The sequence below is a fragment of the Pleurodeles waltl genome, chromosome 7 (assembly GCF_031143425.1).
Source record: "Pleurodeles waltl isolate 20211129_DDA chromosome 7, aPleWal1.hap1.20221129, whole genome shotgun sequence".
Taxonomy (NCBI): domain Eukaryota; kingdom Metazoa; phylum Chordata; class Amphibia; order Caudata; family Salamandridae; genus Pleurodeles; species Pleurodeles waltl.
The window spans coordinates 1,380,537,758-1,380,564,049 of NC_090446.1; the positions used below are offsets into that span (position 1 = coordinate 1,380,537,758).

Sequence of the window (26,292 nt, forward strand, 5' to 3'; positions counted from 1 at the left end):
TAGTGTAAATTACTAGAAGTGGTTTCCTCCCTGCAGTTTGCATTACCTGCGCTTTAAAAGCATTGGCTCAGCGCTATCCACATATTTTGGCCATTCATGCAACCCTTTATCAGCAGGTTCGCCATAAAAAGAAGGGGCGCAAGCACACAAGACTGCCTTACCCCTTTTCGTAAGGTTCAAAGTGTCAGTTCCCTTCACCTCTCAAGGAGGCCATGCTTAACCACAGCCCCAAGGCAACAATCGCTTTGGCAAGACAAGTCTATCAGAAACTGCCCCAAACCCGTCCCCGGTAAAATCTTCCATAACTGAGGTCAAAACAGGATGCAAATATATCAAACTGTGTCATACCACCACATACGTATATTAAACTGTCTTACCACCACATACTTATATCAAACGGCGTTTTCCCACCACATACTTATATCAAGCGGTGTCTTACCACCACATACTTATATCAAACTGTGTCTTACCACCACATACTAATATCAAACTGTGTCTTCCCACCACATACTTATATCAAGCGGTGTCTTACCACCACATACTTATATCAAACTGTGTCTTACCACCACATACTAATATCAAACTGTGTCTTACCACCACATACTTATATCAAACTGTCTTACCACCACATACGTATGCTTATATCAAGCTGTGTCTTACCACCACATACGTATATCAAACTGTGTCTTACCACCATATACTTACATCAAAATGTGTCTTAACAGCACATACTTATATCAAGCAGTGTCTTACCACCACATACTTATATCAAACTGTCTTACCACTACGTACTTATATCAAACTGTCTTATCACCACATACCTATATAAAGCGGTGTCTTACCACCACATACTGATATCACGCAGCCTTACCACCACATACTTATATCAAGCGGTGTCTTACCACCACATACTTATATCAAACTGTGTCTTACCGCCACATGCTTATATCAAACTGTGTCTTACCACCACATACTTAAATCAAGCTGTCTTACAACCACATACTTATATCAAACTGTGTCTTACCACCACATACTTATATCAAACTGTGTCTTACCACCACATACTTAGAGCAAACTGTGTCTTACCACCACATACGTATATCAAACTGTCTTACCACCATATACTTATATCAAACTGTGTCTTACCACCACATACTTATATTAAACTGTGTCTTACCACCACATACTTATATCAAGCGGTGTCTTACCACCAAATACTTATATCAGACTGTTTCTTACCACCACATACTTATGTCAAACTGTCTTACCACCACATACTTATATCAAACTGTGTCTTACCACTACATACTTATATCAAACTGTGTCTTAGCACCACATACTTATATCAAACTGTGTCTTACCACCACATACTGATATCAAGCAGCCTTACCACCAGATACTTACATCAAGCGGTGTCTTACCACCACATACTTATATCAAACTGTGTCTTACCACCACATACTTATATCAAACTGTCTTACCACCACATACGTATTTCAAACTGTGTCTTACCACCACATACTTACATCAAACTGTGTCTTACCACCACATACTTATATCAAGCTGTCTTACAACCACATACTTATATTAAGCTGTCTTACCACCACATACTCATATCAAACTGTATCTTACCACCACATACTCATATTAAACTGTCTTACCACCACATACGTATATCAAACTGTATCTTACCACCACATACGTATATCAAACTGTGTCTTACCACCACATACTTATATCAAACTGTCTTACCACCACATACTTATATCAAGTGGTGTCTTACCACCACATACTTATATCAAACTGTGTCTTACCACCACATACGTATATCAAACTGTGTCTTACCACAACATACTTATATCAAACTGTCTTACCACCACATACTTATATCAAGCGGTGTCTTACCACCACATACTTATATCAAACTGTGTCTTACCACCACAAACGTATATCAAACTTTGTCTTACCACCACATACTTATATCAAACTGTCTTACCATCACATATTCATATTAAACTGTCTTACCACCACATACGTATATCAAACTGTATCTTACCACCACATACTTATATCAAACTGTGTCTTACCACTACGTACTTATATCAAACTGTGTCTTACCACCACATACTTATATCAAACTGTGTCTTACGACCACATACGTATATCAAACTGTCTTACCACCATATACTTATATCAAACTGTCTTACCACCACATACTTATATCAAGCGGTGTCTTACCACCACATACTTATATCAAACTGTGTCTTACCACCACATACGTATATCAAACTGTGTCTTACCACCACATACTTATATCAAACTGTCTTACCATCACATATTCATATTAAACTGTCTTACCACCACATACGTATATCAAACTGTCTTACCACCACATACTGATATCACGCAGCCTTACCACCACATACTTATATCAAGCGGTGTCTTACCACCTATACTTATATCAAACTGTGTCTTACCACCACATACTTATATCAAACTGTGTCTTACCACCACATACTTACATCAAGCTGTCTTACAACCACATACTTATATCAAACTGTGTCTTACCGCCACATACGTATATCAAACTGTCTTACCACCATATACTTAAATCAAACTGTCTTACCACCACATACGTATATCAAACTGTCTTACCACCACATACGTATATCAAAGTGTCTTACCACCACATACTTATATCAAGCGGTGTCTTACCACCACATACTTATATCAAACTGTGTCTTACCACCACATACTTATATCAAACTGTGTCTTACCACCACATACGTATATCAAACTGTCTTACCACCACATACTTATATCAAACTGTCTTACCACCACATACTGATAATAAACTGTCTTACCACCACATGCTTATATCAAACTGTGTCTTACCACCACATACGTATATCAAACTGTGTCTTACCACCACATACGTATATCAAACTGTCTTACCACCATATACTTATATCAAACTGTCTTACCACCACATACGTATATCAAACTGTCTTACCACCACATACGTATATCAAAGTGTCTTACCACCACATACTTATATCAAGCGGTGTCTTACCACCACATACTTATATCAAACTGTGTCTTACCACCACGTACTTATATTAAACTGTGTCTTACCACCACGTACTTATATCAAACTGTGTCTTACCACCACATACTTATATCAAACTGTGTCTTACCACCACATACGTATATCAAACTGTCTTACCACCACATACCTATATCAAACTGTCTTACCACCACATACTTATATCAAACTCTTACCACCACATACTGATATTAAACTGTCTTACCACCACATGCTTATATCAAACTGTGTCTTACCACCACATACGTATATCAAACTGTCTTACCACCACAAACTTATATCAAACTGTCTTATTACCACATACTTATAGCAAACTGTCTTACCACCACATACTTATTTCAAGCGGTGTCTTACCACCACATACTTATATCAAACTGTGTCTTACCACCACATTATTATATCAAACTGTGTCTTACCACCACATAATTATATCAAGCGGTGTCTTACCACCGCATACTTATATCAAACTGTGTCTTACCACCACATACTTATATCAAGCGGTGTCTTACCACCACATACTTATATCAGACTGTGTCTTACCACCACATACTTATGTCAAACTGTGTCTTACCACCACATACTGATATCAAGCAGCCTTACCACCAGATACTTACATCAAGCGGTGTCTTACCACCACATACTTATATCAAACTGTGTCTTACCACCACATACTTATATCAAACTGTCTTACCACCACATACGTATTTCAAACTGTGTCTTACCACCACATACTTACATCAAACTGTGTCTTACCACCACATACTTATATCAAGCTGTCTTACAACCACATACTTATATTAAGCTGTCTTACCACCACATACTCATATCAAACTGTATCTTACCACCACATACTCATATTAAACTGTCTTACCACCACATACGTATATCAAACTGTATCTTACCACCTCATACGTATATCAAACTGTGTCTTACCACCACATACTTATATCAAACTGTCTTACCACCACATACTTATATCAAGTGGTGTCTTACCACCACATACGTATATCAAACTGTGTCTTACCACCACATACGTATATCAAACTGTCTTACCACCATATACTTATATCAAACTGTCTTACCACCACATACTTATATCAAGCGGTGTCTTACGACCACATACTTATATCAAACTGTGTCTTACCACCACATACGTATATCAAACTGTGTCTTACCACCACATACTTATATCAAACTGTCTTACCATCACATATTCATATTAAACTGTCTTACCACCACATACGTATATCAAACTGTCTTACCACCACATACTGATATCACGCAGCCTTACCACCACATACTTATATCAAGCGGTGTCTTACCACCTATACTTATATCAAACTGTGTCTTACCACCACATACTTATATCAAACTGTGTCTTACCACCACATACTTACATCAAGCTGTCTTACAACCACATACTTATATCAAACTGTGTCTTACCGCCACATACGTATATCAAACTGTCTTACCACCATATACTTAAATCAAACTGTCTTACCACCACATACGTATATCAAACTGTCTTACCACCACATACGTATATCAAAGTGTCTTACCACCACATACTTATATCAAGCGGTGTCTTACCACCACATACTTATATCAAACTGTGTCTTACCACCACATACTTATATCAAACTGTGTCTTACCACCACATACGTATATCAAACTGTCTTACCACCACATACTTATATCAAACTGTCTTACCACCACATACTGATATTAAACTGTCTTACCACCACATGCTTATATCAAACTGTGTCTTACCACCACATACGTATATCAAACTGTGTCTTACCACCACATACATATATCAAACTGTCTTACCACCATATACTTATATCAAACTGTCTTACCACCACATACGTATATCAAACTGTCTTACCACCACATACGTATATCAAAGTGTCTTACCACCACATACTTATATCAAGCGGTGTCTTACCACCACATACTTATATCAAACTGTGTCTTACCACCACGTACTTATATTAAACTGTGTCTTACCACCACGTACTTATATCAAACTGTGTCTTACCACCACATACTTATATCAAACTGTGTCTTACCACCACATACGTATATCAAACTGTCTTACCACCACATACCTATATCAAACTGTCTTACCACCACATACTTATATCAAACTGTCTTACCACCACATACTGATATTAAACTGTCTTACCACCACATGCTTATATCAAACTGTGTCTTACCACCACATACGTATATCAAACTGTCTTACCACCACAAACTTATATCAAACTGTCTTATTACCACATACGTATAGCAAACTGTCTTACCACCACATACTTATTTCAAGCGGTGTCTTACCACCACATACTTATATCAAACTGTGTCTTACCACCACATTATTATATCAAACTGTGTCTTACCACCACATAATTATATCAAGCGGTGTCTTACCACCGCATACTTATATCAAACTGTGTCTTACCACCACATACTTATATTAAACTGTGTCTTACCACCACATACTTATATCAAGCGGTGTCTTACCACCACATACTTATATCAGACTGTGTCTTACCACCACATACTTATGTCAAACTGTGTCTTACCACCACATACTGATATCAAGCAGCCTTACCACCAGATACTTACATCAAGCAGTGTCTTACCACCACATACATATATATAACTGTGTCTTACCACCACATACTTATATCAAACTGTCTTACCACCACATACGTATTTCAAACTGTGTCTTACCACCACATACTTACATCAAACTGTGTCTTACCACCACATACTTATATCAAGCTGTCTTACAACCACATACTTATATTAAGCTGTCTTACCACCACATACTCATATCAAACTGTATCTTACCACCACATACTCATATTAAACTGTCTTACCACCACATACGTATATCAAACTGTATCTTACCACCACATACGTATATCAAACTGTGTCTTACCACCACATACTTATATCAAACTGTCTTACCACCACATACTTATATCAAGTGGTGTCTTACCACCACATACTTATATCAAACTGTGTCTTACCACCACATACATATATCAAACTGTGTCTTACCACAACATACTTATATCAAACTGTCTTACCACCACATACTTATATCAAGCGGTGTCTTACCACCACATACTTATATCAAACTGTGTCTTACCACCACATACGTATATCAAACTTTGTCTTACCACCACATACTTATATCAAACTGTCTTACCATCACATATTCATATTAAAGTGTCTTACCACCACATACGTATATCAAACTGTATCTTACCACCACATACTTATATCAAATTGTGTCTTACCACTACGTACTTATATCAAACTGTGTCTTACCACCACATACTTATATCAAACTGTGTCTTACCACCACATACGTATATCAAACTGTCTTACCACCATATACTTATATCAAACTGTCTTACCACCACATACTTATATCAAACTGTCTTACCACCACATACTGATATTAAACTGTCTTACCACCACATACTTATATCAAACTGTGTCTTACCACCACATACGTATATCAAACTGTCTTACTACCACATACTTATATCAAACTGTCTTACCACCACATACTTATTTCAAGCGGTATCTTACCACCACATACTTATATCAAACTGTGTCTTGCCACCACATTATTATATCAAACTGTGTCTTACCACCACATAATTATATAAAGCGGTGTCTTACCACCACATACTTATATAAAACTGTGTCTTACCACCACATACTTATATCAAGCGGTGTCCTACCACCACATACTTATATCAGACTGTATCTTACCACCACATACTTATATCAAACTGGCTTACCACCACATACTTATATCAAACTGTGTCTTAGCACCAAATACTTATATCAAACTGTGTCTTACCACCACATACTGATATCAAGCAGTCTTAACACCACATAATTACATCAGGCGGTGTCTTACCACCACATACTTATATCAAGAAGTGTCTTACCACCACATACTTATATCAAACTGTGTCTTACCACCACATACTTATATCAAACTGTCTTACCACCACATATGTATATCAAACTGTGTCTTACCACCACATACTTATATCAAACTGTGTCTACCACCACATACTTATATCAAACTGTGTCTTACCACCACATACTTATATCAAGCTGACTTACAACCACATACTTATATTAAGCTGTCTTACCACCACATACTCATATCAAACTGTATCTTACCACCACATACTCATATTAAACTGTCTTACCACCACATACGTATATCAAACTGTTTCTTACCACCACATACTTATATCAAACTGTCTTACCACCACATACTTATATCAAACTGTCTTACCACCACATACTTATATCAAGTGGTGTCTTACCACCACAAACTTATATCAAACTGTGTCTTACCACCACATACGTATATCAAACTGTGTCTTACCACCACATACTGATATCAAGCAGTCTTAACACCACATAATTACATCAGGCGGTGTCTTACCACCACATACTTATATCAAGAAGTGTCTTACCACCACATACTTATATCAAACTGTGTCTTACCACCACATACTTATATCAAACTGTCTTACCACCACATATGTATATCAAACTGTGTCTTACCACCACATACTTATATCAAACTGTGTCTACCACCACATACTTATATCAAACTGTGTCTTACCACCACATACTTATATCAAGCTGACTTACAACCACATACTTATATTAAGCTGTCTTACCACCACATACTCATATCAAACTGTATCTTACCACCACATACTCATATTAAACTGTCTTACCACCACATACGTATATCAAACTGTTTCTTACCACCACATACTTATATCAAACTGTCTTACCACCACATACTTATATCAAACTGTCTTACCACCACATACTTATATCAAGTGGTGTCTTACCACCACAAACTTATATCAAACTGTGTCTTACCACCACATACGTATATCAAACTGTGTCTTACCACCACATACTTATATCAAACTGTCTTACCACCACATACTTATATCAAGCTGTGTCTTACTACCACATACGTATATCAAACTGTGTCTTACCACCACATACTTATATCAAACTGTCTTACCATCACATATTCATATTAAACTGTCTTACCACCCCATACATATATCAAACTGTATCTTACCACCACATACTTATATCAAACTGTGTCTTACCACTACGTACTTATATCAAACTGTGTCTTACCACCACATACTTATATCAAGCGGTATCTTACCACCACATACTTATATCAAACTGTGTCTTACTACCACATACTTAAAAATAAAGAGGCAAAAGGCTAAAACGATATTCGTTTATTCCGAGATTTTTACTGAAAACGAACTTTCCCTCAGAAAGAATTCCCTCGTCCTCAGCCCTTTTCTAAATTCTGGCTAAGAGCATGCTGCTCGAGAACTTGATTGGAGAATCAATAACGGATATCAAATGACAGCGTCCAGGTTGAATCCTTGATGGAAGGATGCCAGGCTTCTTGGGGAGAGTTGGTTCGCTGCATGATTCATCAGTTGCTAGTGGGTGGGGGTTGAGTGGCAGAGAACCGTGTCCTATTCCTAGAAGTCCATGTGCACCTCACCTGGACCTCGACTCTTGTTCCTCAAGTGGATTCTTTGGTGCCAGCTGAGCCTGAGATGATGAAAACACAAGGTCAGACACAGTAAATACAGAGTTATCCTTATTCAAGGTGACACAATCTTCTTTGATATGATCTCAACAATTTTGTCATCTTGCATTATGTAAATCTTACTAAGGGGAAGCAAGTCCATCAAAAACCGGGAGCCTGGCAGTACTGAAAAAAACTACTGTAGTACTTTACGGCTATTAAGTCTCTTGAACAAATCTTCACTTCAGAAGCCTGAGTGCAGCGTAAGACAGGACAAAGTCCTCTAATTCACAATTCAGAGATAGGAATATAAATATTATCAAGTCGCCATCAGCATACCATGATTGTCAATGCGGTGCTCTGATTTTAAAAAGGCTGATAGCTTACCAAATAAATTGGGGACACTGGCCAAGTCTTCCGGAGACAAGTAATATGATAATCTTTCAAAACACAGAACCCGAGTCTGGTAGATGCATCCTGCTTCCTGCAGATCTCTTAATTCCCCTGATGCTGCCATGCTTCACTTCATTACCTTGATTTGATGGCCCTTCATCCTCGTCATCTGCTAGCTACAACGATTGTTCACACAGGCACAACCATAGTATGCCTAGATATGGTCTCAAATGCCCATGAGCAAGAGAACCCAGTCCAAGGTGACCTTGGACTGGAGTAAATTACCTTGAGGGAGCACTGGCTGTGGGTGAAGGAGAGGAGAGAACAGCTGCAGGATGACTGGCAGTGCAGAAGAGAGAGAATAGCATCGCTTCAGGGAGCCCTGCTGTGCAGAAGCAGGACAAGAGAGTAACTGCAAGGGGCACTGGGAGTGCAGAAGGCAGTGAATAAGTGACCTAAGGTGAAGCACTGGCTGTGAATGAAGGAGAACAGCTGCAGGAGGCACTGGCAGGCGTGGAAGGAGCTGTATTTACCTACTGCTTTGTTAGGCGCAGACACACCCAACTCAAGCGTGGGAACGCTGTGCACAGTTGTGGACCTCGCTGGAACCTCAATTGTTTAGACAGAACATTTTGTATCAGCACTTGGCCAGACACACACAATTTCAAAGTTTTTAGTACGGTATGACACACCTAAGTGCACCCAAGTGCAGGAACAAGTTTTACCGCAGAACGTTTGGAGATCCCCTCCAGACCTCACGCAAAATACTTACCCAGTACCCATCTAGTACGGATTAACTCTTACAACCACACATATGGCTTAAACCTGCACACTAATATGCTACCAAGGAGCAAATATGAGACCTATGCACTTCTTTCCTTCGCTCCATGTGTAAGTGAAGCTTCACTATGAAACGTTTGGAACTCCCCTTTCAGCCCAATGTGTTCCATCATCCGGATGTCATCACCACATAAGAAGACAAGGACAACTCCTTTTGATGTATGTTGGTGACTAGATGGGCTTAGGGCCAGGCCAGAACTCTTGCCCCTCAGTGTCGCACTCACAGTACAGCATTTTACATCACTATACTCATACCTAGACCAGGTGAACTGAAGCATCTGCCCAGCACATCTAACACCAACAACCTCATCCACATGGCCATTATCAGCACACTTACTCCACCAACAGTGACTTTCAGCACACACTCTGAGGTCACATTTGCCTCAGATATCACTCACATTATCATACAGCACAACCAACATGTGCTCTTCATCACTGAAACATGGTTCCCAATCACATCCAAAGAAAATGCTCAACATCCTCATCCTAGCGGGCTTCAACATTCAACAAAACACACTCGAAAAATAGGATGGGAAGGGCCATCATCCACAAGTCTTTCTAGCTTCAGCACACAGAGATACCGAAGTCTTTGGAGTTCCTAATCCGTCAGTTCCCGCTCACCGTATCTGACAGTCAATCAATCAATCAACAACAATTTATATAGCGCGCTACTCACCCGCAAGGGTCTCAAGGCGCTGGGTGGGGGACCATTACTGCTCGAAAAGCCAGGTCTTGAGTTGCTTCCTGAAGGAGAGATGGTCCGGGGTCTGCCGTAGGTGGATGGGGAGGGTAGGAGAAGGATCTTCCTCCGGCGGTGGTTCTGCGAATGCGTGGTACGGCGGCGAGGGCGAGGCTGGTCGATCGCAGCTGGTGGGTGGGCGTGTAGAAGGTGAGGCGGTTGTTGAGGTACTTGGGGCCCAGGTCGTGGAGAGCCTTGTGTGCGTGGGTGAGGAGTCTGAACGTGATTCTCTTGTTGACGGGGAGCCAGTGCAGGTCTCTCAGGTGGGCGGAGATGTGGGCGTAGCGGGGATGTCCAAGACGAGTCGTGCGGAGGCGTTCTGTATTCGCTGGAGTCCTTTCTGAAGCTTGGCTGTGGTTCCTGCGTAGAGGGCGTTCCCGTAGTCCAGTCGGCTGGTGACGAGCGCCTGGGTGACCGTTTTCCTGGTTTCGGTGGGGATCCAACAAAAGATCTTTCGGAGCATGCGCAGGGTGTTGAAACAGGATGACGAGACGGCGTTGACTTGTTTGGTCATCGAGAGGGAGGAGTCCAGGATGAAGCCCAGGTTTTGTGCGTGGTCCGTTGGCTTGGGGGTGGTGCCCAGGGCAGGGGGCCACCAGGAGTCGTCCCAGGCGGAGGGAGATGATCCCAGGATGAGGACTTCCGTCTTGTCTGAGTTCAGTTTCAGATGGCTGTTCTTCATCCACTCGGCGACGTCTTTCATTCCTTCGTGTAGGCTGGCTCTGGCGGTGGCGGGGTCGTTGGTGAGGGAGAGGATCAGCTGGGTGTCGTCGGCGTAGGAAATGATGTTGAGGTTGTGTTGGCGTGCGATGGTCGCGAGGGGGCTCATGTAGACGTTGAAGAGGGTGGGGCTGAGCGAGGATCCTTGAGGTACGCCGCAGATGACTTCGGTGGCTGCGGACCGGAACGGGGGGAGGCGGACTCTCTGGGTTCTTCTGTCGAGGAACGAGATGATCCATTCCAATGCCTTTTCTTGGATTCCGGTGTTGCTGAGGCGCTGTATCAGTGTACGGTGGCAGACTGTGTCGAACGGGTCCAGGAGGATGAGGGCAGCTGTTTCCCCGTTGTCGAGCAGGGATCTGATGTCGTCGGTGGCTGCGATGAGTGCGGTCTCGGTGCTGTGGTTGGCTCGGAAACCGGACTGTGAGGGGTCGAGGGATCCGTTGGTCTCGAGGAAGGCGGCGAGCTGTTTGTTGACGGTCTTCTCGAGGACTTTGGCAGGAAAAGGGAGGAGCGAGATGGGGCGGAAGTTCTTGAGGTCGGTGGGGTCCGCTGTCGGTTTCTTCAGGAGGGCGTTGAGCTCAGCGTGCTTCCAGCTCTCCGGGAAGGTGGCGGTGGTGAAGGAGATGTTGATGATGTCTCGGAGTTGGGGTGCGATGATGGAGTCGGCCTTGTTGAAGACGTGGTGGGGGCAGGGGTCGGCAGGGGATTCGGAGTGGATGGTGTTCATCGTGCGGGTGGTGTCTTCGGTGCTGACCGGGGTCCAGTTGCAGAGGGTGGTGGTGGGGGGCGTTGGTTCGGTGGTTGGGTGCACGGTCTGTGCGCCGAAGCTGTTGTGTATGTCAGCGATCTTGCGGTGGAAGAATGAGGCGAGTGAATCGCAGAGGTCTTGCGAGGGTGTGATGTCGTTGTTTCCGGCGCTGGGGTTGGAGAGCTCTTTGACGATGCTGAAGAGTTCCTTGCTGTTGTGGGTGTTGTTGTCCAGTCGTTCTTTGAATGTAGCTCTTTTGGTGGTGCGGATCAGCTGGTGGTGTATGCGGGTGGCGTTCTTGAGGGCTGTCATGTTTTCTGTAGTCTGGTCGTGGCGCCAGGCTTTCTCGAGGGTGCGGCAGTATTTCTTGGATGTTTTGAGTTTGTTGGTGAACCACGAGGCTTTCTTGCTGCCGGGTCTGCTGGGTGGGTTCCTCAGAGGTGCGAGATCGTCGGCGCAGTTGGTGAGCCACTTTGTGAAGTTGCGGGCTGCTTCGTTGGGGTCCGTTGCGGTGGCGGGAGGGTTTTGGCTGAGGGAGGTGGTGAGCTGGTCGGCAGTGATCTTGCTCCAGCTCCTGCGGGGAGCCTGTTGCGGGTGGTGGTGGGTCGTGGTTCTCCTGAAGTTGAAGTGGACGCAGCTGTGATCAGTCCAATGAAGTCCGGTGGAGTGGCTGAAGGAGATGTGCTTGCTGGAGGAGAAGACGGGGTCAAGCGTATGGCCGGCGTAGTGGGTGGGGGTGTTCACCAGTTGCTTGAGTCCGAGGTTGGTGAGGTTGTCCAGCAGGGTGGTGGTGTTGCTGTCAGTGTTGTTCTCCAGGTGGAAGTTGAGGTCCCCTAGGAGGATGTAGTCAGGGGAGGTGAGGGCGTGCGGGCTGATGAAGTCTGCGATGGCTTCGCTGAATTGTGTGCGTGGTCCCAGGGGTCTGTAGATGAGAGTGCCTCTGAGGGTGGTCTTGGGGTCGGTGTGTATCTGGAAGTGAAGGTGCTCGGCGGCGGTGAGGGTGTCGTCGGAGTTGGTTGTGATGCGGATGGTGTTCCTGTGGACGATGGCGATGCCTCCTCTGGTCTTTTTGACGCGGTCCCTCTGGGTGATCTTGTATCCGTCCGGGATGGCTATGGCGATGTCGGGGGCTGAGGAGGCGTTCATCCAGGTTTCCGTGAGGAAGGCGGGGTCAAGCGTATGGCCGGCGTAGTGGGTGGGGGTGTTCACCAGTTGCTTGAGTCTGAGGTTGGTGAGGTTGTCCAGCAGGGTGGTGGTGTTGCTGTCAGTGTTGTTCTCCAGGTGGAAGTTGAGGTCCCCTAGGAGGATGTAGTCAGGGGAGGTGAGGGCGTGCGGTCTGATGAAGTCTGCGATGGCTTCGCTGAATTGTGTGCGTGGTCCCGGGGGTCTGTAGATGAGAGTGCCTCTGAGGGTGGTCTTGGGGTCGGTGTGTATCTGGAAGTGAAGGTGCTCGGCGGCGGTGAGGGTGTCGTCGGAGTTGGTCGTGATGCGGATGGCGTTCCTGTGGACGATGGCGATGCCTCCTCTGGTCTTTTTGACGCGGTCCCTCTGGGTGATCTTGTATCCGTCCGGGATGGCTATGGCGATGTCGGGGGCTGAGGAGGCGTTCATCCAGGTTTCCGTGAGGAAGGCGACGTCTGGTGATGTTGTGTCGAGCAAATTCCAGAGTTCGACGGAGTGTCTGTGGACGGAGCGGGTGTTGAGCAGGATGCACTTGAGGTGGTTGTTGCTGGTGCTTGGCCTTTCAGGTGCGGTGCAGGTCCGGAGGCAGGTAAAATTGCAGGCTTGGCAGGTGAAGGGTCCGTGGGTGCGCCTCGGGGTGGCGCGGTAGCAGGCGGGGTTCACGTCGGGTTTGAGTGCGTTGAGGGTGGTGGCGGCGTAAGTCCGTCGTGTGGGCCGGCAACGTCGGGGGCCAGGGGTCCTGGCGCTGGGCGCGGTCCAGGCGCGGATGGGCGCAGACGGGCTTGCCTCTGGCACGCTTCCGGCAGTAGACCCCCTCAATACCAAAAAGAAACTTGATAGAAGAAATCTCATCATCTCAACCTATATTACTTCAGCTTCATATTCCTTGGACACTTCAACATACCCAGTGACTCCACCACAAAGACTATGAAGGAACCCTACACACTCCTACATATTCAGTCAACTATCACATCACCAAACTAAACCACATCAAGGGCAACATGCTTGACTTCATCCTACCAGTCTTCACTCTGTTCCACTGAAATCCCCTAATAGCCCTACACTGGGTAGACAACTTTGCCATCCCCATCTCTCTCCATCAACCACAACATCACATCAAAGCTGACTGAAAAGAGGCAAACTACATTTCTGCTATTTCCTAATGGCCTCCCAAAAGGTCACCTACAAAACAAAGTACAGCCCTCAAAAGATGTCAAAATGCTCCATGAGATCTGCAAAACAACTCTGAAAAGTCATGTAGAATACAATCAGACAAAATGAGACCTTTCACACTGTTGTACGATCAAGAATTCACTGAAGAGAAGTGTGTCCTATGCCAAGAAGAAAATAAATAGCAACAGACCAATCTCCTGGGTGTCCTCGCCCAAAACAAAGCATTTTGCTCTGTTTGCTAATCCTTTATCAGCAGAATTAAAGGCAGAGCCGATGACATAAGGAGATTCCAAGGTCTATGACGTTGTAGTCTCCTTGTGTCAGTTGAGCCTTGGTGTCTCTCCTGAACGGACCTGTTTCCTGGTACTGCTTTGCTTATAATAAAGGAATAACCTTACCACCTTCTGTTCCGGTCCTTCATTGCCGCATCCACTACATTTTGGCGATGAGGTGGAACTTTAGCGGCTGGCCTGCGATCCTCTACCAATTGTGAAATTCACCTTCTCAGCCGCGTTTCCTGCTGAGATTCGTCAAGACGTCTGTGCAGGTGATTTGTTTTTAATCTACTTTTGGTTTCTTCGGTTTTTTTCTATTTCCTTCTAGACTGCGGCACAGTGGGCGCGAGCGGAAGCAAAGACCGTTGCTTCCGCACGCGTTCCCGGCTCGAGCGGAAACCTTCACATCCGCACGCGTTTCCAGGGAAACGGAGACGCCAACTCGAGTGGAAATCCTTACGTCCGCACGCGTCTCCAAGGAAACGGAGACGCGGCTTCCAAGAATCTGCGTTGCCTGTCGACAGTGATGCTCAGCTTGCTGCCGCTCGTGTCGCCAGGGAAACAGAGACACGGCATCCTGCGCTGTGATTGTTTTTAAAATGTGAACTATCTCTCACGCGCGTGTCTCCAAGAGAACGGAGACACAGTATACGAGAGGCATCGGAGCGTGCCTCTAAAAAAAAAAATAACACAGTATAACACAGTATCGGAACAGTTATATACCATATAAATGTATATAAAAGCAAATAAACCAGGAGTATAATTAAATAACCCTTCACCGTTGCAATAAAGGAATTGGTGATAATAGGAAACAGGTCCGGGGGGGGAGTGTTTGAACATTGTCTGCAAGTTTATTCGAACTGTGCACTCAGGCAAGGTGCAATATGGCGCAACCAAATTTTACTATCGTTCCTCCGCAAGCATTTTGGGCTATTGGTAGCACATCACCTATCAAGTGGGTGGAATGGAAAGACTACTTCTTAAATTATTTAGGTGCCATCGATGTGGAGAACAAAATGGCTGCACAACAGAAAAAAAGGATCTTGCTACATTCGTTGGGACCTATGGGTTTAAAAACATAAAATAAAATGTTGAAGGGTCCTATAAGTGGCGATATATGCGTCTTTAATGCTGCAATGCAAGACCTGGATAAATATTTTGTGCCTAAGGTTCGCGTTGGGATTGTCCGTTACAAATTTTTCCAGAGGAAACAGGAAAAAGGAGAACCGGTAGATGACTATGTTGCAGGCTTAAAGAAATTGGCCCTTGACTGCAAATTCGGTTCGATCCATGTTGAGCTTATTAGGGATCAAGTGGTCATGCATATTAACAATCAATCTATCCAAGAAAGGTTGTGGATAAATGGCGATTCTCCACTGGATGAAATCTTGGCTATAGTAAGGAAGGCAGAGATTTCTGAAAGGTGCGTTTCAGAATTTCAGAATTAAGATCTACAGGGAAAAGTGGGGATGGTATTTACAAAGTGGCAAATCGCAGAACGGTGAAGGAGCAGAAAAGTTTACAAAGTGGTGAGGGTGAGAGAAGATGCTACAGGTGACAGTAAGGAACATCTGGCATACGCCAAGTCATGTCCAGCTTTAAAGCTAAGGTGCAGCAAATGCGGTGTTGTAGGCCATTTTGCAAAAGTATGCAGAAACAAAAATAAGGTAGTCAAGTATATTTATGAAATTGACAATTTTGTGAGAGGTGATGATGAAGAAAAAACAGTTGAGCCCAGATGAATTGCAGAAGATGGAAACTTCATTCTTAACATAACTGAGACGAATACCAAAGGGAAACCTGTATGTGACCTGGAAATTGGGGGGATTTCCATTACAATGTATGCAGACTCTGGCCGTTCACAATAGTGAATGAGGATGTATGGAACAAAACATTTGTAGAGAAAATAGGCACGCAACTACTACAACCGGACATTCAACCAGAAAGCTACACTGGGTAAAAAATTGACTTATTAGGGTTCAGGTGGCTTTTGTTCAACATCAAAAACAGAAGTGCCAGGGGAAAGTTATATGTGTCTAAAAAAGGACCATCAGTTCTAGGCTGGAAGGATCAAGGACATCTACAAATGATTTTGGATCCCAATGGCAAAGAAAAACTGTTGGTGGTGGGTGATAAACATTCATTGGCCTCAGAAATGGAAGGAAGGTTTCCTAAGGTTTTTGTTAAACAACTGGGAAAATTAATAGGTTTCGAGCACGAAATTGTATTAAAGAGAGATGCAATACCCAAAATCCATAAAGTTAGATCAGTGCCGATGATGATAAGAGAGGAAGTCTCAAAGGAATTGGAAAAATTGATGCTAATGGATGTAATTGAACCGATAAAAAGTTTGGAGTGGATTTCACCTATAGTGATTGCTCGGCGCAGCAATGGAAAAATGTGCTTATGTGTGGACTTAAGATACTTGAATGACAATATTGTTATCAATCGTTTTCCTCTACCGAAGATCACGGAGATGGTCTCTAGCCTCAAGGGAGCCTGTTGGTTCTCCACTATTGACCTGTCATCCGCCTATCAACAGGTTCCCTTGTCAATGGAATCGAAAAAACTTACAGCCTTTATCACACCTTTTGGGTGTTTCCAATACAAGAGGATGCCTTTTGGACTAGCGTCAGCTGCAGCAGTTTTTCAACGCTTGGGCCAGATGTAGCAATATCCGAATTTGCGAATCGGAAATTGCGAGTCAGTGCAACTCGCAATTTCCGATTCACAAATTCGTATGCAGAATAGTGTCTCAGACACCTTCTGCGAATCCCATGGGGACCCCTTCCCTTTTGCGAATGAGTTAGCACCCACTTCAAGTGGGTGCTAACTGCGAATTGCTTTGCGACCAATTTTGCGGTCACAAAGCAATTCTGCATCGCGGTGCGAGTCACAAATAGGAAGGGAACAGCCCTTCCTATTTGCGAGTCGCATTCCCATTTTGCGAGTCGGTACCGACTTGCAAAATGGGAATGTGCATCGCGATGGCCGTTTTGCATGGCGCAAACTGCGATTTTTGCAGTTTGCGCGATGCAAAACGGTTCGTACATCTGGCCCTTAATGCACAAATTGTTTGGGAAATCCAGGGGCGTGATGTGTTTCCAGGATGATATTTTAATATTTGGAAAGGATAGGAGTGTGCATGATGAGAGGTTGCAACATGTGTTGGAGGTGTTGAGGAACAAAGTTTTAACTGTAGAACTGAGCAAGTGTAAATTTGCAGAGAGAAATGTGGAGTATTTGGGGCATGAAATCAGTGGTGAAGGGGTAAAACCTAAGGCGTCATTAGTGAATGCTATTGTAAATGTGTCATCTCCTATGACTAAGGAGGAGGTAAGATCATTTTTGGGTATGGCAGAATTTTGTGCCAAATTTATTCCAAATTTTGCAAGCAAAGTTTATAACTCAAGGTTATTACTTAAAAAGAATTCACAATTTGCATGGAATGAAGTGTGTGAACGAGAGTTTGAAAACATCAAAAGGGATTTGAGTAAAGTAGCAAATTTAGAAAGTTTTGACCCCAAATTGGATACCTTTATCACCACGGATGCAAGCAATAAGGGACTGGGTGCTGTTTTATCTCAGAGGGATGGGGACGGGAAGGAAAGAATCATATTATTTGCTTCCAGATCATTATCTCCTTCTGAGGAAAAGTACTCAGTCATTGAAAAGGAAGCCTTAGCTTGCACCTGGGCACTGGAGCATTTCCGTGCATTTGTGTGGGGTAAGGACATTACAATTCGGTGTGATCATAAACCCCTAATCAAATTGCTCACATGTAAGGGTAGGGTACTAGCTTCAGCAAGAATACTAAGACTATCCATGCGCTTGAAGGATTTCACATATCGCATCATGTATGTCCCTGGAAAGAACAATGTGATGGCATATTGTCTATCTAGGTTACCAAGTCCGCTGGAAAAGTGTGTTGACGATCCGTGGTATGAGTGGAGTGTTGCTCTTGTACAAGAGTCCGGTCGTCCTGCACTTAGTAAAGATTGTTGGAGGAAGGAAATGGAGGAGGATGCCATACTGCAGTCTGTTTTCAAATATGTATTGGAAGGGTGGCCTAAGAAGGACCAGTTAACGGAACAATGTAAGTGCTTCTGAGAAGTTAGGAATGAACTTTCTGTTGTGAAGGATGTTGTTTGGAGAGGGGATAAAATCATTCCTCCATATGGTGTGAGGGGAGCAATTTTGTAATTGTGTCATGAGGGCCATTTTGGCATTGTCAGGACCAAAACTGTGGTTAAGGATTTGTTTTGGTGGCCAGGGGTAGATAAATCAGTGGAGAGATTCGTCAGGTTCTGTCAAGTGTGTTCTTCTGCCGATAAGAGTTTATGTACCCTGAGACCACCTATGCAGCAAACATTTTTACCCAAGCAACCATGGGAATATGCTGCTGTGGATCTTTTAGGACCAGTTGGTAATGCTCAGGAATTTGTGGTGGTTCTCATTGACTTGTTTTCTAAATGGCCGGAAATTGGGATAATTGAGAGAGCCGATACCACCAATGTGTTGGAGTTCTTGGACAGGGTATTTTTATCTGAAGGTATCCCTTCTAAGTTAACTGAGTGACAATGGTGTGCAATTTGTGTCTGAAGCAGCAAAGAAGTATTTTGAGAGAGTGGGGGTCGAACACAAGACTACATCCCTGTACAATCCTGGTGGAAATGGCGCTGTAGAGAGGTTTAACAGAGTTGTCAAGGGTGTTATTCAGTATGCTATGGAAAGAGGCGAGGATTGGCATACTGCTGTTTTCAAAGCGATGTGGGCATATAGAATTACTGAGAATGCAGTGACAGGACTGAGTCCTTTTGTTATCATGAGGGGAAGAAATCCTAGAAGCAAATATAACCCAGTGTGGTTAGTTAATACCAGTGTTCAGCACTGGTCTATGGAGTTGGTGAAGGATTGTTTGGACAAGTCATTGGGGAAGTCTAAGTCTTATTATGACAAACTTCATCATGTCAAGCCAGTTAAGATTAACGTAGGAGATTGGGTTCGGGTTAAGAAACCTTATAAGGTGAGGAAAGGTGAGAGTCAGTACTTTAAGCCAGAACAAGTGATGGAGGTGCTGCATAATGGCGTCAGACTGAGTGATGGTAGGGTTTGGAATCTTAAATGAGTGGTCTTACTTAACAATGGACAAACATTTGGTTGTAATGATGGCTGTGTGAATGGCAAGATGTATGAGAAGGGAAGGACTGAATGGTTAGAGGACGAGGTGAAGGGTCATAGAATTTCAGGAGTGAAAGAGAGTGTGCCTGCGTCTACTTAGGATAGTCCGGTTTTGGGTGGAGATGAGAGGATGATTGGTGACTCTGAAAGTGGTGATTCTAGTGAATCTGACCAGGTGTTGGAATACTCGGATGCTGTGTCACAGGAAAGAAAAAGGAAGGTGACACCTCCTAGTTGGTTGAAAGATTTTGTGTTAGGACACATAGCGGCATCTTCAAATAACTATGGGTAGTTCCTCGGGGCTGTTGTTTTTTGTATTTTGTTTTTTTTTGTATTCATTGTTTTTTTTTTTTTTTTAGGGATAAAGAGGGGGGATATGTAGTGTGTTCCTATTTTTATTTAGGATGACAGAGCCGATGACATAAGGAGATTCCAAGGTCTATGATGTAGTCTCCTTGTGTTAGTTGAGCCTTGGTGTCTCTCCTGAACGGACCTGTTTCCTGGTACTGCTTTGCTTATAATAAAGGAACAACCTTACCACCCTGTGTTCCGGTCCTTTAAAGCCGCATCTACTACACTGTCACATCCTGTATGAATGTTTATAACAATGTATGTCTGTATGCATGCATATGGTAAAACTACAGCATGAACCTAGCAAAAAAAGGCAGCGTAGAGGTAGCAAGTAATAGGAGGTGAAGCTGGGTTGTGGACAGTTGATGCAAACTGACATAGCGCTCTTTAAAGAGATCCATCCTCAACTCTTTCCCATATTGGAGCAATGTTGGGGTGGGCCTGATGAATACAGGGATGTTGTTTCAGAATCGGGAATATAGCTGGAAAAGGCCTGCTGTCTTTTTCTTTTTTACACTTTTTAGTCTGCATTCTGAGGGTGTCCTGGCTGTGGATGTGCTAAGAACCACCAGAGATGGTGAGCTTGTCTGCAAGATAAGCAGGGTGTTGGAAGTATTAGCTTTGAAAATGATGGAGCTTGTTTTGAAGATGGTGGGGGTTGGCAGGGCAACCGATGGATGGGAGAGATAATGTATTTCTTAAGGCCCTGGATTAGAGGTGCTGCAGCATGTAGGATGCCCTTAAGCAGTGCCAGTGTTGAATCTGGGAGGCCATGGAGTAGGGTATTACCACCATACACATGTGAGAATGCAAGGTCTTGAAAAACAGGTTGAAAATCACTTTTTTTAGAAGAAACTGTTTGCCTTTCTATAGATGAGAGAGCTGGTAGCATGTCATCTTTGTTTTAGTTTTTTTGGGTGATGTGTACCTTGAGGGTGAGGTTGGTGTCCAACTGACATCATAGAGTGAAAATTGGGGCTCAGGTAACTGAACCAGGTTTGTATTGTTTGTTGTTCTTGGCCACTAACATTAATTCTGGCTTGCCTGGGTTGAGCTACAGGTAGATGCTGGACATCCATATGTGGATGATGTGCAGACAGTGTTTGAAGCTCTGGGTGTCGAGACGAGACCACTCACCTGAAAAGCAGGATGTCTGCAGGGGTGATGGTATGCCCGACCTCCTGGAACACCTCTCAGCACTTCCTGGTGGACACAGAAACCCCAGCAGGCACTTCCTGGTGGACACAGAAACCCCAGCAGGTGTCCCAAAAGGAAAGGGGGAGTGGAAGAGAAAGAGACAAAACACTGCCACGTCTTGCCGGTCCAGCCAGGCACCCTGTATCTTTGGGGGGCAGGTTGCTGTTGACAGAGTGATAGCAGAGTTAGTCCACTCAACTTCCTTGAAACTAAATCTCTCTTTCTGATATGGGCACAGAGCGGTAGGAGAACACCGGGATGCTCCAGCACTTTTCTTGGATAATAATAACTGCTGGCACAATTACTAACACTGCATTACCAAAAACCCAAATTGAGTATTATAACAATAAGTACTGGGACACTAGGGCTAGCTTCACAGAGATTCACTGTTGCACACTACAGTTACAACTGTGGTTGCACTTACCATGTACAAGAAAGACAAACAAGGGCATTAATTATATCACGTATAATTTTCCTGCATGCATAGGGTTAAACTAAAAGGAACAAAAACAATCCAAGAAATACAAATGTCCACTCTGAGTTTAAGCAGTTAGGGTGGCACAGTTCGATTTGGTTTCACTGTGTGTGTGAAAAACCCTTCAAAAGCAAACCTGAAACACAGGCATGAATGACACAATTCAAATCCAAGGGTTATGCTATTAGAGAAAGAAAAGTCACGTAAATGCTCTTTTAAAAGTGCACTGTCACTTTTTGTAGTACTTGAGCTCAAGCGGATTTCCTGAAGCACATTTAGGCAAGTAACTACAATAATAATGTTGAATGTTCAGAAATGCATTTGTCTCTTCAAGATAAGCACGAGGACTGAAATACACCATCTGTTGTAGGAAAGCGCGATGCTCAAAGAGCAAACGCCCTGGAGAATACTAGTCACTTAGCTGCACTCTTTTCCGGAGTGCTGGAGGAATGCCTGGTGTCAGCTGGTCCAGGAACGAAGAAAATAATTGCCTCAAAAGTCCTGAATTCGAGGATGACAGCAGGGGCTGGAATGCCAAATCAGATGCTGAGATCAGGAAGCAAAACTAAGCCAAACAGGGAGGCATGCTTCACTCTGCTATTTATAGCCAATCAGGAAAGTAGTTGAGTTTCCACATGTGGATGAGTCACCACACCCAATTAGAAGCACATGTCTACACCACACCCAAGTAGAAGCACATGTCTACACCTACTCACAATAGCAAACAAGCATTGTTAAAACAAGCATTGATAAAACCAATTGTGTAACACAGCACATTATGTTTACTTAGAAACATGAAGGTTTAACCAAGAACAGAGATATGATTTAACCCTAATCCCTGGGGATGCTGACAGATAACGAAGGAGGCACCTTGAAGATTCCTGACACTGGGTGTCTGAAGTAGGTGAGGCTTGAAAGTAGAGTTGTCTATCTTCAGCAAACTGGTGAATTCAATGCTTTTGCCTATGAGCAAAGCACTGGCAGGTCCATGACAGGGTGCAGTAGCTGTGGACCCCACAAGTAGTAGGGATCTTTTGGGAACTAGAGGTCACCGTGTGAGAAAAATGGTGCTGGTTGGAAAGACGGGGAGAACTAGTGAAAGGTGTTGCTGGTGAATCCCATACAAGACTCCAGCATACGTATGAGTGTGGGATGGCTGACTGTGTTGAAGACAGCAGAAAGGGCTAGCAATATCAGGAGGCAGGGATCATTCTAATTTGTAGTCAGGAGGGCATTGTCTATGTGTAAGGTAGTGGTCTGCATGCTGCAGTATGATCTGAAGCCACACTGGTCACCCTGCAACAGATGCTTAACAATCATGTGGTCTTGGATTTGAATGTAGACTGCTTGCTGATGAATGATAGGTGAGTGAATTGGCAAGGTCATCAGAGCTTACTTAGAGTAGTCTTCCTTCATATTGGGAGGATTTGACCTGTCTTGAGAGCTTCAGAGAAGATGCCTTGAGTGAGAAAGGCATTGACAATGGTGAGTTGGGATGAAAGAGCATTCCTAAACAGAGCTTTGACGAAGGACGAGTGTAAGACATTTTCTTCATAAGCAGTGACTTTGAGGGAGTTGTATATGTCTGCAAAATCTGTAAGAGTTAGGACTTTGAGGACTGAGCATTGCAGGATTCTATGGAAAGCAGTGGGCAAAAGAAAGAAATCAGGTTTGATGATGTGAATGTCCTGTTGGATCTTCTGTATTTTTTCACTGAAGAAGAGGTTGATTGCATTACACTTATCAGCAGGGTGGCAGGGGGTTGATGCAGTGCTTCATGGCCTTGAAAAGTGGTCTACTTCAGTTAGTGGAGTCATTGATGGTGTTGATACAGTACATTGTTTTGGCTGATTTGATGAGCTGACTGTGTGTTGCAAAGACAAACTTTTGTATCATGAGGGCACCAGGAGTTCTGTTTTTCCTCTATTTTCTTTGTTGTCTGTGGATGGATAATTTATTGTTAGAAAGGTTTTTAGAGTACCACGGTGCTGGAGGCTTTGACTTGCACCTGCATGTTTTAATTGAAGGGTGGATGTTCAGTACTGAAGTTGTTTAGATGCGTCTTCATGTCAGTCAGGTTGTCAATGGAGAAGTCTCGGAATGATCTGGAGGTTTGTGATGCCCTTGGTTTGTTGGTAGGAAGCTGAGCAGGGAGATGGGGATAGCAATACAGTTGGTCCAGTCCCGGGGTATGGGTGGTTTGCATTAGATTACTGGTGAACTTAAGAAGACAAGGTTGAAGACGTTATGTGATGGTACATTATGAGGATTTGTGTATTGTGCTTATCACTAGAGAGGTATCCAGGAGCTGGAGTAGATGAGTAGGCCGATCGGGCTCCTGGTTGAATAAGTCAGTTCTTAGTTTCTTCAGTTTCTTGTGGAACTTGAGTAGGGATTGAGAGTTCCTGATGTGGTGTGGAAGGTCGTTCCAGGATTTGGCAGCGATGTAGGAGAAAAATCGCCCTCTTGATTTGCTCCTGCGGATGTGGGGTATTTACGAGAGATGGAGTGTAGCTGAGTGCAGTTTCCTGGTGGGTTGGTGGCAGTTAAGGCGGTGGTTAAGGTATGCAAGTCTGACATTGTGGAGAGTTTTGTATGTACTGGTGAGCAGTTTGAATTGGAATCACTTCTAAATTGGTAGGCAGTGTAGCTCTCTGAGTTGGGGCATGGTGAGTGCGCTGCAGAGGATGTTAAGGATGAGTCTGGCATGAAAGATGTGGTCTTGGGAGTGCGTTCGTTGTATGACATACTGTACCGCGTTGAGTGTGATGATGAAGTTGAAGAGGGTGTGTCTTGTGTTATTGAGCTTGTGTTGTCTGGGACACAGACTCAGAGAAGAGGGTCATGTAGACTGCCGGATGGACAAAGTGGCAAGGAGATCAGAGTACTCATATCACCTTGGGTTTCAGTGTCTATGAATATTCTTGTATATACAATCACATTATTTAGCAGTGCATACCATTTAAATCTTTTTTCCGGTGACTAATGATATTGGAAACTAGGAGAAGAGTGATGTGATTTATTCCATTTCAGAATGAAAACTTGTGTTGCATGATCTTTAAGATTAGCCAAAGGAATGTATATGAGTGAGTAGATTACCTAGGAGTAACCCATGAGGTGATCACTTAAATGAGTCCCATGGGACAATTATTTGAGTAGATTAGATTACCCTAAACCCTGTGGGCATACAGGATCGCTGTTGTCTGGTTTACATATTAATGCTTGGCTGCCACCAAATGACCCACGCAGAAGGCAGAATATGTAGAGAAAACTGCTTATTTAAACAAAACTGCATTCAGCTTTGAAAGTGTACAACGTAAACCAAAAAAAAAAAAAACACATGGGGCCAGATTTATGATGCATTTTACCAGCCATTTGCGACCAATAAAATGCATTTCCCTATGTACCAACTCTATTTTGCGAGTTGGTAGCTATTACCGACTTGCAAAATAGGGCTTGTGAGTTGCTACTAGGAAGGGGCACTATTAGGAAGTCCCTTCCTAACAGTGAGCCGCACTGGTGTGTATGAATGTTTTGCGACGGGAATGCAGTAGCAAGACATTCATACTTTACCAACTCCTTGAAGGAGATGGTAACCCATTTGCAAATGGGAAGGGGTCTCCTAGGGACCCCTTCCCCTTTGTGAATGGGGGCACCAACATTTTATCAGAGCAGGCAGTGGTCCCACGGACAGACGACTGCCCACTCTAAAAAAATGAAAAGAAAACTTTTCATTTTTATTTTTTAAATGCATCCCATTTTCCTTTAAGGAAAACGGGCTGCATTTCAATAAAAAAAAAACTACTGCTTTATTTAAAAAGAAGCCAAATACATGGTGGTCTGCTGACCCCAGCAGGCCACCATCCCTGTGAGTGCCAGCCATTCCCAACGGGTCGCAAATTGTGACCCACCTCATGAATATTATTGAGGCAAGTCCCTTGAGACCCGTTTAGGAATCACAAACATTGACTCAGATACTGTTGTACATCAGCGTGTGTGACTCAAAATTTGCAAGTTTCAAAAAAATGCAAATTGCAAGTCTCAAGCACTGAGGGTCATACACCTGACCCACGATCTGTTCTCCACTAATGCTTTTGTTCTGTAAACTTTTCCTCCAAGCTGCTAAGGCCATGTCAGAGATGCACTAATGTTGGGCTCAGATGTCAGCTGTCCCCAGGGAAAGAAAAAGATTAAGGGGAAATTAGTACTTGTTTGCCTACATTTATGTAATGAACAACTTGTATTTCCACTTACCTTTCTTGGTTGTTTTTTTCCCCATC

General features: G+C 43.6%; 1 long non-coding RNA gene across 1 annotated transcript in view; it reads right to left on the reverse strand.

Annotated features, from left to right (window-relative positions):
- Positions 1-8,415: 8,415 nt before the first annotated feature.
- LOC138246362 (uncharacterized) overlaps positions 8,416-26,292 on the reverse strand; it is a 58,310-nt gene continuing 40,433 nt past the window's right edge. Inside the window, exons 2-3 of the long non-coding RNA XR_011194267.1 lie at positions 21,478-21,699; positions 8,416-8,758 (exon numbers count right to left, since the gene is read on the reverse strand). This is a non-coding gene — a long non-coding RNA (uncharacterized lncRNA). The remainder of the gene's footprint in view (positions 8,759-21,477; positions 21,700-26,292) is intronic.